We start from the raw sequence: 15,877 nt of genomic DNA, 5'->3' as shown, positions 1-15,877 counted from the left end.
AGGTGCTTGGTAGCTGTGGGTGATCCAAGACTGATTCATCTTGATGAAGGTCAGTCGATCAACTGATTCGGTGGACAGGCACACCCTGTGATCGGTAACAAAGCCACCAGCAGCACTGAAGGTGCGTTCCGAAAGAACGCTGGATGCAGGACAGGCCAGTAGCTCAATTGCATACTGTGCAAGCTCTGGCCAGTGATCCATCCTCAAGACCCAGTAAGCCAGAGGATTTTCGGTGGGAAAGGTGTCCAAGTCTGACCTTGCCCCTAGGTATTCCTGCACCATGTAAATTAGACGCTGGCGATGGGTGCTGGAACCAATCATACCTTGGGGCTGCGGACTAAAAAATTGCCTGAAAGCATCAGTCAGACGGCCACCTTCTCCACCGCTCCTTCTGACCGATGCCTCAGCAACACGTTGTCCAGGACCAGGAGTTTGTAACCTCCCAGTCTCTGGGAACGCGTTGCACAGACCTTTCTGCAAGGCCTCCCGGAGATGTCTCATCCTCTGCTCCCTCTGCGATGGCAAGATAAGGTCGGCAACCTTACCCTTGTACCGTGGATCAAGGAGAGTGGCCAGCCAGTAATGGTCCCTCTCCTTGATCCGAAAGAATACGAGGATCCTTCTGCAGGCTTTGCAGGATCAGGGAGGCCATGCAGCGTAGGTTAGCTGAGGCATTCGGTCCGGAGTCCTCTGGGTCACTAAGGACAACATGATCCGCAGCTACCTCCTCCCAGCCACGTACAAGTCCACGTGTTTCTTGGGACTGTAAATCATCCCTATAAGACTGCTGCTGCTGCTGCTGATGCTGATGCTGAGTGCCAGCCTCCACCTCCATGCTGACACAATCATCCTCCTCCTCCTCTTCCTCCTCCTCCTCTTCCTCCTCCTCATCCTCTTCCTGTGTGATGGGTGGCACAGCAGGAACACTGTCTGGAGAAAGGGGGCCTTGAGAGGCAAGGAAGTCCTCCTCTTCCTGCCTCTGTTCTGCCTCAAGTGCCCTGTCCATTATTCCACGCAGCGTATGCTCCAAGAGGTGGACAAGAGGTACAGTGTCACTGATGCATGCACTGTCACTGCTCACCATCCTTGTGGCCTCCTCAAACGGTGACAGGACAGTGCATGCATCCCTGATCATGCCCCACTGGCGTGGTGAGAAAAAACCAAGCTCCCCTGACCCTGTCCTGGTGCCGTAGTCGCACAGGTACTCATTGATGGCCCTCTGCTGCGTGTGCAGCCGCTGCAGCATGGCCAATGTTGAGTTCCATCTGGTGGGCATGTCACATATAAGGCGGTTCTTGGGCAGGTTCAACTCCTTTTGGAGCTCAGCCAGCCGAGCACAGGCATTAAATGATCGGCGGAAATGCACACAGACTTTCCTGGCCTGCTTCAGGACATCATGTAAGCCGGGGTACCTGCCCAAGAACCGCTGCACCACCAGGTTAAGGACGTGAGCTACACAGGGCACATGGGTCAGTTGTCCCTGTCGGAGGGCGGAGAGGAGGTTGGTGCCATTGTCGCAAACCACCATTCCTGGCTTAAGCTGGCGTGGCGTCAACCACCTCTCGGCCTGCCCCTGCAGAGCTGACAAAACCCCAGTGTGGCTCCTGTCCCCCAAACAAACCAGCGCAAGCATGGCATGGCATCATTTTGCCTGCGTACTTGCGTAGCCCCTGGAACGCCTACGGAGCACCGCTGGTTCTGAGGACAGAGCACTGGAAGAGGCCATGGATGAAGAAGAAGAGGAGGGGGTGGAGGAGAGAGGTGTGTCACAACCAATAGTAGCATTTTGGAGGCGTGGTGGCGGAACAACCTCCAACACTACTGCACCTTGTCCTGCATCCTTCCCAGCAGCCAGAAGAGTGACCCAATGGGCCGTGAAAGACAGGTAACGTCCCTGTCCATGCCTGCTGGACCATGAGTCAGCGGTAATATGCACCTTACCGCTGACTGCCCTGTCCAGCGATGCAAGGACATTGCCTTCCACATGCCGGTAGAGAGCCGGAATTGCCTTCCGTGAGAAAAAGTGGCGTTTGGGGACCTGCCACTGAGGAACCGCACATTGTAAAAACTCACGGAAGGGGGCCGAGTCTACCAACTGAAAAGGCAGCAGTTGAAGTGCTAGCAATTTAGCCAAGCTAGCATTCAACCGCTGGGCATGTGGATGGCTGGGAGTAAACTTCTTCCGCCGGTCCAGCAGCTGGGGCAGGGACATTTGCCTGCTATAATCGGACGTGGGTGTACCACTAGCAGAGTTCCCGGAAGCACTTGGCTGTGACACACCTAATTCTACACCTTCATTCCTCTCAGAGCAGGTTTCAGAGAGGACTGAAGGTCTAGTGGGGTTGGAGATGCCAGCTGATGAGGAGCAAGGAGAGGTCCGCTTTGTTCTTTGGTGTGGGTCTTTGAGGTACGCTTGCCAACGAGCTGCATGGCAGGTCAACATATGTCTGGTCAAGCATGTGGTGCCCAAGCGGCTGATGTTTTGGCCACGTGAGATACGCTTGAGACATATGTTGCAAATAGCAGCGGTGCGATCTGATGCACTCGTCTCAAAAAAGGCCCACACCAAAGAACTTTTAGAATAACGCGCAGAGGAAGCGCTCTGCGCAGGCGGAGCTCTGCGGTGTGATTCAGGCGGTGTGCTGCCCCTAAGCTGGCCCCCGGAGGGCATCCTGCCTCGTTGGACATGTGCCGCCTCCTCCTCCTCCTCCTCCTCCTCCTCCTCCTCCCTCCTTCCAGGCACCCACGTGTAGTCAGTGCCCTCATCATCCCCTCCCTCTTCATCGCTGTAGCAAACCTGGCAGTATGCTGCAGCTTGTGGAACATGACTGCCAGATTGCTGTCCTTCTTGAGCATCCCCTCTCTCTGCGCTCACGCTACTGCCTTCCTCTAGCTGAGTGTCATCATCAGAGCCCACCAAACACTGGGCATCCTCCTGGAGCATGTACCCAACACTGTGCTCAAAGAGTTCAGGAGACTCCTCAGGAGGACGTGGTGGGTCTAGGGAAGGAGTCACTGATGATGACATTGAGAGGAGGGAAGACGATGCATTGGCAGCTGCTTTGCTACTACCCTGAGACTGGGTGAGAGAGGATGAGGAGGATGAAGAGGGCTTGGTCATCCACTCTACCAAGTCGTTGGCATGTTGCGGTTCAACATGTCCAGCTGCAGAAAAGAAGGACAAGCATGTCCCATGGCCACGTGCTGATGACAATGCACCGCGTCCACGACCAGCACTGTTGTCTCTAGACACAGAGCCTGCTTGCCCTCTTTTATCGGCTCACGCCTGTCTGCCTCTCCTTGCTGGCCTTCCAGACATGGTAATGGCCTGAAGGGAGTTGGGTAAAACAGTAGTTGGGTAGTTTATATTGTGCTGGAGGCACACAACACCCACTAACTCCTGCAGATGCCTTTTTTATAGAACAGCAGAGATAAAGGGGTATATACAGATGTATACTGTGCTGTGCTGGAGGCACACACAACTTCCAATAACTCCTGCAGATGGCAATTGGGCTCAAATAGAGAACAGCTATGTAGGTGGATTATAGCGGTATGTACTGGGTACAGAGCATGCAAACAGCACGCACTATCTCCTAACACTACTGACTGCAAGCTCTATTAATAAAGATGGATCACTAGCTATATAGGTGAGGTGAATATCACGGTGTATACTGCGGTCAGGGCACGCAGACAATAACCAGAAAACAGCAGAGATAAAGGGGTATATACAGATGTATACTGTGCTGTGCTGGAGGCACACACAACTTCCAATAACTCCTGCAGATGGCAATTGGGCTCAAATAGAGAACAGCTATGTAGGTGGATTATAGCGGTATGTACTGGGTACAGAGCACGCAAACAGCACGCACTATCTCCTAACACTACTGACTGCAAGCTCTATTATTAAAGATAGATCACTAGCTATATAGGTGAGGTGAATATAGTGGTGTATACTGCGGTCAGGGCACAGACAATAACCACTACACAACAGCAAGATAGGAAATCAGCCAAAAACGATCGGTGTGTACTGTGTTGAAGGTACACAGAACACCCACTGCTTCAGATGCCAACACACTACACGAGGCCGCCTCAAAGGCGGCCTTATATAGTGTGGGGCGTGCACTACACAGCCTGAGCTATGATTGGCCACAGGCAGGATGCCTGTGGCCAATCATGGCTCTGCTGGCGCTGCGATTGGCCAAGCATGCGGGGTCACAGTGCATGCTTGGCCAATCATGAGCCAGCAATGCACTGCGCCATCGCAGTGCATTGTGGGCCGTGCGCGCCACACGAATTTTGACGCGAACGGACCAAGAGTTCGGATTTCGCCGAACGGACGAACAGCCAATGTTCGAGTCGAACGTACGTTCGACTCGAACACGAAGCTCATCCCTATTGATGGGCTTTTGTCTGCGTAAGAAATGGTTCTCCACCCATACAAGCCTATGCAAATACAAATGCAATTTAAGAGTCTTTATTGATGGGTTTTTGTTTACTTCAAGTGGGTTTTGCATTCTTAAACCAGTTGTCATGGTTATGCAATAGAGTTCGTCTGCTTACCTGTCTCCATGTGTTCATCTCTAAAGACCAGCCGACCCTCACCTGACTGTTTTTGTACTCCATCCTCCGGCATGGCTCCACCCTAGCTCCTATCAGAGAACTCTATATTAACCTGTGCACTGCAGACCAACCCTGCTGATCAACCTTTGTGTGTTAGCTTCCTGTTACCTGCCGTGTGCTATTCTGTTGTTTCCCGTTACCGACTTTGGCGTGTCCTTGACCATCCCTGTTTGCCTGTGATCCTGACCTTTTGGCGTGTCCCTGACTATTCCTTTCTGCTTGTGGCCCCGACCTTGGCTTTGTCCCTCACCATCCCTATCCTCCTGTTGCCTACTGTGGGTATGAGCTGGGGGACCCTGGGGGTCGTGACCTGGAGCCAGTTGCAGCCAGGTCCATCCTCACCACTAGAGGCTCTGGTGAACACCTGCTGGTTCTTAGACTCCGCGCCCCAGGGAATCTTATGCTCTAACCCCGGTGGGATCCATCTTGGTGTTCTGGCAGCCCTGCCTTCCTATCACCTTAAACCCCGGTCCGCAGCAGTCAGCTGTAGGGTCCACAACCTTGTGGTGCACTCCTGATCCCTATGGTGTGCATCTGTTACCTGGCCTCAAGGTGACCTGACACCAGTTTAGAGGAATGCAAAACCTGCTTGAAGCAGGTAACATGCAGGTCAGAAGGAGGTCAACGGTAAGTCAAATGCGCATGTCAATATATTCTGTATGATCACAGTGCCTCAAACAGATGTCAAACAAACTAATAATCGATACAAGCTCAAAGCCTGCCGATGGAGGGTCTAAAGCAGGTCAGACGGAGGTCAACTGCAGAGAAAATGCACCTGTTTTTGATTTCTGAATGATCACAAAAGCCTCTTAAACTAATTTCAAAAGCAAGTTCACCCTGTTGAAAAGGTCCCTTGGGGTTATGGCTAATATTTAGAGGAATAAAGGCTCAATTAAGGCCAAAAATGAATTTAACCTACAACCCCCTACACAGACATCTCTCTTTTGCTGTAACCTTATCCGATGTTTAGGCCCAAAATCTTGTCTGGTGTTGGCCACGCTAATACAGTAACCTGATTGGGGTTGTTCTCCTAGCAGTGTAAACACTGGAGGACACTGTTACCATCACACAGAACCAAATAAGCACCTGGTTGTTGGGGATTTCTAAGTTATATTAGTATAGCACTGCCTTACACAGAAGTGTCTATTTAAATTAAGTATTTGCTAGGCTGTAGTCAACCTGAGCTGAATCCATAGTTCCGCTTTCTTGGGTTCCTGGCTGCTGCAATAATGTGGGAGGCTGAACTGATTAGAGTTAGGAACAGTTGTATCTCCCTGGTCAAGCATTAGGAGGTTAATTGCCACGGGCTTAACACCCCCAGGCACTATATTTAAAGGAAAATTACATTTTTATTGTTTCACTTTAAGCGTTCTTAAAATCACTGCTCCCAAAAAAAGTCTGTTTTTAAAACTTTGTTTTGCATTGATACCTGGCCCCCCAAACACTTTTTAGGGCAAAAACTTGTATATAAGCCTAATATATATTATTAGCACTTTTGATTTTTCACGTTCGTGTCCCATAGCCTTTTAAAGGTGTTTGCATATTCAAACAAACTTTTTGCCATGTTCGAATCTTCTGGGGTGAACTGAATCTGGAGGTGTTCGGCTCATTCCTAATTGCCAGTGGTGCAGGCTATGAGATGGTATAAAAACCCACCAGGAGTCAGGGGCGGATCCAGGGGTGGGGCAACGGGTCAATTGCCCCCCCCCCCCCGAGAATACCGGCAGGCTGGTTTCCGCGGGTCCAATCGCGCCCGGTTCCGCGGGTACCAGCGGGCCGGTTCCGCGGGTCCAATCGCGCCCGGTTCCGCGGGTACCAGCGGGCCGGTTCCGCGGGTCCAATCGCGGCCGGTTCCGCGGGTACCCGCATGGCCGGTTCCGCGGGTCCAATCGCGGTCGGTTCCGCGGGTACCCGCGCTGAGTGGACGGTGAGGGGGGGCAGCTGGGCGGCTTAGGAGGGCTGTTGGCCAATCAGGAAGCCAGCAGGCAGGGGAGCAGGGAGATGACATCATCTCTCACTGCCCTGCATCCCTCCAGTTCCGCCCTCACTGTGTAGGAAGCTGTGTGCAGCAGAGAGATTGCAGAAAAGTGACACAGTAGGTGACAATCCGCAATGTGTGGCAGACTACGTGGCAATCCGCAATGTGTGGCAGACTACGTGGCAAGTGGCAATCCGCAATCTGTGGCAGGTGACGTGGCAAGTGACAATCCGCAATGTGTGGCAGGCAATGTGGCAAGTGACAATCCGCAATGTGTGGCAGGTGACGTGGCAAGTGGCAATCCGCAATGTGTGGCAGGCAACGTGGCAAGTGACAATCCGCAATGTGTGGCCGGTGACGTGGCAAGTGGCAATCCGCAATGTGTGGCAGGCAACGTGGCAAGTGACAATCCGCAATGTGTGGCAGGTGACGTGGCAAGTGGCAATCCGCAATGTGTGGCAGGCAACGTGGCAAGTGACAATCCGCAATGTGTGGCAGGTGACGTGGCAAGTGGCAATCCGCAATGTGTGGCAGGCTACGTGGCAAGTGGCAATCCGCAATGTGTGGCAGGCAACGTGGCAAGTGACAGTCAGCAATGTGTGGCAGGTGACGTGGCAAGTGGCAATCCGCAATGTGTGGCAGGCAACGTGGCAAGTGACAATCCGCAATGTGTGGCAGGTGACGTGGCAAGTGGCAATCCGAAATGTGTGGCAGGCTACGTGGCAATCCGCATCTGGTGGCAGGCGAGGTGGCAAGTGACAATCCGCAATGTGTGGCAGGCAACGTGGCAAGTGACAATCCGCAATGTGTGGCAGGTGACGTGGCAAGTAACAATCCGCATTTGGTGACAAGTGACAATCCACATTTGGTGGCAGGCGACATGGCAAGTGACATCCTCAGGGCTCCCACTGATTCTGCATTATGGTGAGTTGAACCATTTAATTTTATATTACAATGTATTAATAGAAATAATGCGCTTCAATCATCCTGACACCATAACAACCATGGTGCCGTAATGATTGAAGCACAAATACCAGCCATTTCCCATATAAATTGCCCCCAAAAAAACATATTTTATAGCAGTGCCCCTCCCGAGATTAGACTCTGGATCCGCCCCTGCCAGGAGTGACCTTGTAGGTGGCTGCCTGAGGATGGTGATTATGTACCTAGATAGAAGCCCAAGTTGGTGGTCTAATATGTTGAACAAGGGGATTGAAGCACCATGGAGAAACTTCAGGCTAATTGGGGAACCTGGGAAACTGAGTGAAGTTTGGTCCTCGAGTGTGGTGGCCTCTTCCCAAGGGGTCGATAGCTGAACCAACTTGTACTTTATAGTCCGTAGCTGATTCAACAGATTGCCAATCTGGTTTAAAGGTCCTCTATCTGTAAAGACTGGAATTGCATTTTGGTACTCATCTGGGGTCTGCAAAATATATGGAAGTCTTGTGCCCTAACCCTCTCTGCCGGGAGTGTTATGTGAAGGTCAAAAAAGTCAATTTTCAATGCAAGAAATTGAGATCTATTCACATCACTCTGCTATTACAGGTAAAATGGTAGCCCATCTTGCTCCAGAGATACCTCACATGATTTGGGAGTTGAACAGAGTGCTATATTAGGTTAGGGGGCTAGTGAGGGTGGGCATATTTTTTAACTTATTTTTAATTAACTTAATTGAGTAACTTCTCAGATGCAGGCTTCTATAAGCCTTAACAAGAGATTTGTTTCCCTCAGACCTCTCCTGCCTCCAAAAATATCTAATTTGTAAGCAGAAACGGCACACACGCCAGCCTGACAAAGACGTTCTTTATCCCCTCATTCAATTTGAGACTGGAAGCATTGCCGCTGTAGTGTTTTGGACAAATGATTACAACAATGATTAGGACTCTGGCAATATGACCATTTTGGCAAAGATATTATTCCCAAGTGACGAGTCCTTGAAAATTCAGCAGCAACAACTTAATGAAGAGCCAACAATGTTTTCTTTGTACTTTAGATAATGTAGAGCACGGGACAGAACTGTTCCCCAACTAAAAAAAGAAAAAATAATTCATACTAAATGAATTGCTATTTTTTTTTAGAGTCGGTGTTTATTGGGAAAAATCATGAGAGAAGAAAATTAATATGTAGTGTGTCTTTTCTGATGAGGCTGCTCAGTAGTAATAATCCCAGGTATAGGTCCTCAGACAGAGAACACACTCCATTTGAATTATAAAAACAATAATAAACTGCACTCTAAACTCTAAACACAAAAACCAAATAAAAAACAGAAAAGAAAGGAGGCTGCAGCTCAAAGTGGGATACACACACAAAACAATCGTAAAAATAAGAGCTTCGGAGCTGCGCTCAGGCACCATTAAATAACCAAATTAATAATATAAATTAAATTACATCACACAAAAATGTATTAAATATTGAAATATATGACTCTAAATCCTCAAATTATTCTCATTGATCAACACAAAATTTGCTTAAAAAAGGACTTTAAGGCAACAGTCCATCAAAAACTGCAGATATGGGTCCTATGTATGAGTTCTTAACATGACACCACGGGGATTCCATACAAAACACAGCAAGCAAGTGCCCATCACCGAGAAGTGAATGCGCTTACCAGACGGTAAAGCAAATGAAGCTTTAATTATGAACCATCCGTATCGTTACTGGTACACCGGAACTTATCGATCGACCTTCCACCGGTAACTACAGCGTCACTTTAATCACACAGGATCCCCAATCCCAAACGGATAATGCACTAATAATAGCTCAAAGAGAGGAGGAAGCCCTCATAGTGTAAAACCGATTTGGATATTTTATTAAAACAAATAAACATTGCACTTACAAGGCACGCAGTGACGCGACCACGCGATACGAGGGGAGGACGGGCTCCCGAACGAATGCCGGCCGGCTTTTCTGACTGTTCTTATATGCGATTTCTTATGCAAGCTTTGTAAGTGCAATGTTTATTTGTTTTAATAAAATATCCAAATCGGTTTTACACTATGAGGGCTTCCTCCTCTTTTTGAGCTATTATTAGTAGTGATGGACGAACTTCCAACGGGACGTTTTGCGAACGCGGACCGCGAACGCGGCCGATAGTTTGCGAACCGTAACGTTTGCGGCGGGCCCCATTGACTTCAATGGGAGGCGAACTTTGCAAACCTACAGGTCAAATTTGCAGCCACAAAATAATTACTAGCTGTGCAAACATAGTCCCACCACATGGCCAATGACATATCACATGTATGAGGTGAATCTGGGATCGACAACTACAAGCATTCTTTTTTTTATATGTGAAATTGTGACAATTCAGGACTGTGGAGCGCATGAAGGCAATGGAGGAGAGTGAAGGTCAGGGTAGGCAAAGAAGAGGTGCAGGAGATGATCACCAGCAGCGTGACATACAGAAAGGACACCTGCACCGTGATAGAGAGCACTGACATCAGCAGCGTGACATACAGCAATGACACCTGCACCGTGATAGAGTGATCTGACACCAGCACCGTGATAGAGTGATCTGACACCAGCAACGTGATAGAGAGCACTGACATCAGCAGCATGACATAAAGCACTGACACCAGCACCGTGATATACAGCACTGACATCAGCAGCGTGACATACAGCAATGACACCTGCACCGTGATAGAGTGATCTGACACCTGCACCGTGATAGAGTGATCTGACACCTGCACCGTGATAGAGTGATCTGACACCAGCACCGTGATAGAGAGCTCTGACATTAGCAGAGTGACATAAAGCACTGACACCAGCACCGTGATATACAGCACGGACATCAGCAGCGTGACATACAGCAATGACACCTGCACCGTGATAGAGAGCACTGACATCAGCAGCGTGACATAAAGCACTGACACCAGCACCATGATATACAGCACTGACACCAGCACTGTGTGTCATGAAAATCGCATGAAGAGACTGACCTCCAGGTCTTCTGGTTTACGATCGTCGCGGGTACGCACGATCGTATGAACGCGCATGCGTTCGTACGCAGGTGCGCGGGCACGTGTGTGCGTCCGTGTTGGCGCCAAACGGCCTATATAAACTAGCCTCTTGCTAATGGTCTCTGCTGTCTGCTCTACAGCGTTATACCTGTGAGACCTGATCCGTAGTATTCGTTCCTGTTTGACCTGGCCTGCCTGTGACCCATCTGCTATCTGCCTGCACCCGACCCCGGCTTGTTGTGACGATTCTCCTGCCTGTTCCCTTGTACTTCGCTTCCAGTCTGATATCTGACCCGGCTTGCTTTGACTATCCGTCTGCTAAAGGTGAACCTGCTTATATTGAGCTGTGTCATCTGCTGCAAGTAACCTGCTTGTATTGAACTGTTCACCTGCTGCAAGTGCCTGTGTATATTGCACTGTTCATCTGCTACAAGTTGCCTACTTCCCTGCACTGCTTTTCATCAAGTTACCTGTTCCATTGAACCGCGTTATCTGCTATAAATTACCTGCTGATCCATTCGCTGTGATTACCTGCTCCACTGAACTTCACCTACCCATCCTACTCATCTGTTGATCCTGCCAGGCACCTGTACCCCTCCTTACTCCTGTGTTCCCTGTTACATTGCCAGGAAACCGGTAGTGGGAGTTGTAAGGGAGGCCTCTTTCCGCAATCCGGGCTCGCTACTAGAAGGTACGTGACACCGTGATATACAGCACTGACACCAGCACCGTGATATACAGCACTGACATCAGCAGCGTGACATACAGCAATGACACCTGCACCGTGATAGAGTGATCTGACACCAGCACCGTGATAGAGAGCACTGACAGCAGCGCGACATAAAGCACTGACGACAGCAGCGCGACATAAAGCACTGACGACAGCAGCGCGACATAAAGCACTGACGACAGGAGCGTGACATAAAGCACTGACGACAGCAGCGTGACATAAAACACTGACGACAGCAGAGTGACATAAAGCACTGACGACAGCAGCGTGACATAAAGCACTGACGACAGCAGCGTGACATAAAGCACTGACGACAGCAGCGTGACATAAAGCACTGACGACAGCAGCGTGACATAAAGCACTGACGACAGCAGCGTGACATAAAGCACTGACGACAGCAGCGTGACATAAAGCACTGACGACAGCAGCGTGACAACGAGCACTGACGACAGCAGCGTGACAACGAGCACTGACGACAGCAGCGTGACAGAGAGCACTGACGACAGCAGCGTGACAGAGAGCACTGACGACAGCAGCGTGACAGAGAGCACTGACGACAGCAGCGTGACAGAGAGCACTGACGACAGCAGCGTGACAGAGAGCACTGACGACAGCAGCGTGACAGAGAGCACTGACGACAGCAGCGTGACAGAGAGCACTGACGACAGCAGCGTGACAGAGAGCACTGACGACAGCAGCGTGACAGAGAGCACTGACGACAGCAGCGTGACAGAGAGCACTGACACCTGCACCGTAAGCAGCCCCAGGAGGAAGTCAGCATAGCACAGGGATGGTGGGAGCCCCTCATAATGAGCATAGCACAGGGATGGCGGAGCCCCTCATAATATGCACAGCAGAGGTACAGCCCCAGGAGGAAGTCAGCACAGCACAGGGATGGTGGGAGCCCCTCATAATGAGCATAGCACAGGGATGGTGGGAGCCCCTCATAATGAGCATAGCACAGGGATGGTGGGAGCCCCTCATAATGAGCATAGCACAGGGATGGTGGGAGCCCCTCATAATGAGCATAGCAAAGGGATGGTGGGAGCCCCTCATAATATGCACAGCAGAGGTACAGCCCCAGGAGGAAGTCAGCATAGCACAGCACAGGGATGGTGGGAGCCCCTCATAATAAGCAGCCCCAGAAGGATGTCAGCACAGCACAGGGATGGTGGGAGACCCTCATAATATGCACAGCAGAGGTACAGCCCCAGGAGGAAGTCAGTACAGCACAGGGATGGTGAACTTTACAAACCTACAGGTCATATTTGCAGCCACAAAATAATTACTAGCTGTGCACACATAGTCCCACCACATGGCCAATGACATAACACATGTATAAGGTGAATCTGGGATCGACAACTACAAGCATTCTTTTTTTATATGTGAAATTCTGACAATTCAGGACTCTTGAGACAATGGAGGCGATGGAAGGTCAGGGTAGGCAAAGAAGAGGGTGCAGGAGATGATCACCAGCACCGTGATATACAGCACTGACACCATGATAGTGATCTGACACCAGCACCGTGACCTAACACATGTATGAGGGTGCAGGAGATGATCACCAGCACCAGCACCGTGATATACAGCACTGACACCTGCACCGTGATAGAGTGCACTGACACCAGCACTGAGATAGAGAGCACTAACAGCAGCACTGATACCAGCAACTTGCTGCTGGGCCCCAAAAATATGACACCACTCAACCTCTTCAAACAGGAGGGTACGGGCATATAGTACGGTGTGTTTTTTAGGTTGTGATTAGCAGACTGTACCTCACTCAACCCTATATACTGTAGTACGCTATACCTTACCAGTCCTTAGAAGGACCTTTGTGCAAATAGTAGGTTGTGATTAGCAGACTGTACCTCAGTCCCTATACTCATAAAGGACTACTGCAGCAGAAGGGCAGCAGTCAAGTATAATATTCTTTCTATATTTGGAAGAAAGAATATTATACGTGTACAAGCCTATTACCATACCAGTCCTGAAAAAAACCTTTGTGGACCTAATAGTAACAGCTACTGATTAAACTGACTGTCCCTCACTGCCACACACAGCTTCCTGCCTGTCCCTATTTAAACTGACAAAACACAGGCTCCTGCAACACAAACTTGCATAGCACTCAAAACTATATCCTGTACTACTTTACCATACCAGTCCTAAAAAGGACTTTTGTGGACCTAATAGTAACAGCTAATGATTAAACTGACTATCCCTGCAGCACACAGCGTCCTGTCCCTTTCTCTACACTGACAAGAGACAGGCTGCTGCAACAATCAGTAGCACAGCAGTGCCTCAAACCTATATCAGGAACTACACCTAACACCTATACCAGTCCTGAAAAGAACTTTTGTGGACCAAATAGCTAGCGATTTGGGTCACTGCAATCTCTCCCTGCTCCACACAGCAACCTCTCCCTATAGTGACAGAAGAAAGAATGTAAAATGGCCGCCGGATCAGGTCTATTTATAAGTTAGGGGGAATGTCCAAGGGTCCATGTGCTGTAATGTCTCAATTGGCTGTCCTGTACCCCATAATGGATGTGTCATCATAGGTCAAAGTTCTTTTACACAGTAAACACGGAAGTCCGCCGGGCCAATGGCGCCAATAGTCCGCCGAATGGGTGGACCGTGAACAGCCGAAATTCGCCGCGAAACGACCGCCGGGCGAACCGTTCGGCCATCACTAGTGGAGAAGGGCATAAAGCAAGACTTCCCCTTTAGGGTGAAGTCCCACTTTAAGTAGTGAAGCCATCTATGTATTAAGGATCTGTTTACATGTAATATTGTCCAGAAAGTAGTATACGAACAGCCAAAATTTGTCGCGAACTGTTTGGCCATCCCTAATTATTAGTGCATTATCTGTTTGGGATTGGGGAGCCTGTGTGAATAAAGTGACACTGTAGTTACCGGTGGAAGGTCAATCGATAAGTTCCGGTGTACCAGTAACGATACGGATGGTTCATAAAGCTTCATTTGCTTTACCGTCTGGTAAGCGCATTCACTTCTCGGTGATGGGCACTTGCTTGCTGTGTTTTGTATGGAATCACCGTGGTGTCATGTTAAGAACTCATACATAGGACCCATATCTGCAGTTTTTGATGGACTGTTGCCTTAAAGTCCTTTTTTAAGCAAATTTAGTGTCGATCAATGAGAATAATTTGAGGATTTAGAGTCATATATTTCAATATTTAATCAATTTTTGTATGATGTAATTTAATTTATATTAATTTGGTTATTTAATGGTGCCTGAGCGCAGCTCCTAAACTCCATTTGAATTACACAAAATCTTTTTTTCTAATCGCATATGCTATATATTTATGTAAAAGTTCACATCGATGTATAGTTGAAACTTAAATATATGACATTAGAAATTCCATTTAATTTAATGAGCCCTGTTTCCATTTACAGTACATGCCAATGAGCAATATATTTAAAGTGAGCCTGTGCTTTGCTAATGAGGGTAAAACAACAGTTTCACTTTAAAGTAGAACTGAATTCAAAAAGTGAATATTTGCTGTTATAGGGAGTGCTCTAAAAGGATAATTGTTCCTAAGCTCTAACTCTGCAAAGTCTTCAATTCCTCCTGAAAAATAGCGGAGTAGCACCCTTCCAGGCTGCTACATTAGTTTAGGCAAATGTAGTTCTATGGCTCTCCTGTAATCAGCAGAGCAGCATTTGATTGCTTTGAGCTGCTCTGAGCTCTGCAGGCTGCAAGTTTGATTGCTTCCTCCTGTCTCCTGGAGGCTTCCAGAATGTAGTGGGTGGGAGAGTCAAATGAGCAGACTGAATATTTGTGCAGCTCAAGCCAATTCCTATAGGAGTGTGCCCAGATGGTAGCTGGGGAATGCATATATAGTTTGGAGCCTCCAAGTGCAATGTTCTTTCCCAGGGTTTCCAGCCATAAGGGACGATCCCCTTCCAGGCAGTCCAGTTGAAGATTCTACTAGCCTCATCGAGGTCCCAGCTGTGCAGAGCTGGGGGATTTATTCTGCTGCAAATTCTTTGGGAGCTAAAAGAGAGGTTTCATTGAGGACTCAGTATGGAGGATTCACTGAGGAGGTGTCCGCCTGAGTCTAGAGGGAGACCCCCCAAGTCCCAGGGACACTGAATATAGGCCTGGAAGGGGGATGCTAGTGACTGTTACTGCTGTTAACCCCTGGTGTACTAGAATCAAGGCTTGCCTTGCCTGGGACATTGTTTATGGTATCCAAGTGCTGTCCACTTCATATCCTACTCATTAAGGGACTGTTCTGAGAAGTATCTCTGCAAAAGGAAGAGTGCCCTCGCATTCCTGTTCAGTGTTCTGGAGTATCCCACAACTTCCTTAAGCCCCATCCAAAAAACTCTGCAATAGGCTTTAAAAAGGCAACCTCTAGACTGTTTCCTGAGCCAAGAGAGTGAATGTTGCTGTTTGCCTGGATGCCACTACACTAAGAGAAATGAACCTTGAAAACAAATCAGTAACCCTTGCAGGGGTTAGAGCTACAGCAGTGTACTTCACAATACAAGGCATTGTATAGTAAACATCTTAAAATGTTAATTATGACCTAGCAGCACCCTGAAAGATTGTCTTTTAATCTTAAAATCT

Source organism: Lithobates pipiens, unplaced genomic scaffold (genome assembly GCF_037356315.1).
Source record: "Lithobates pipiens isolate NorthernLeopardFrog02 unplaced genomic scaffold, aLitPip1_a1.2 Scaffold_10, whole genome shotgun sequence".
NCBI classification, from domain to species: Eukaryota; Metazoa; Chordata; class Amphibia; order Anura; family Ranidae; genus Lithobates; species Lithobates pipiens.
The sequence above is the reverse complement of the archived record's forward strand: the minus strand, read 5'-3'. Positions refer to the sequence as shown.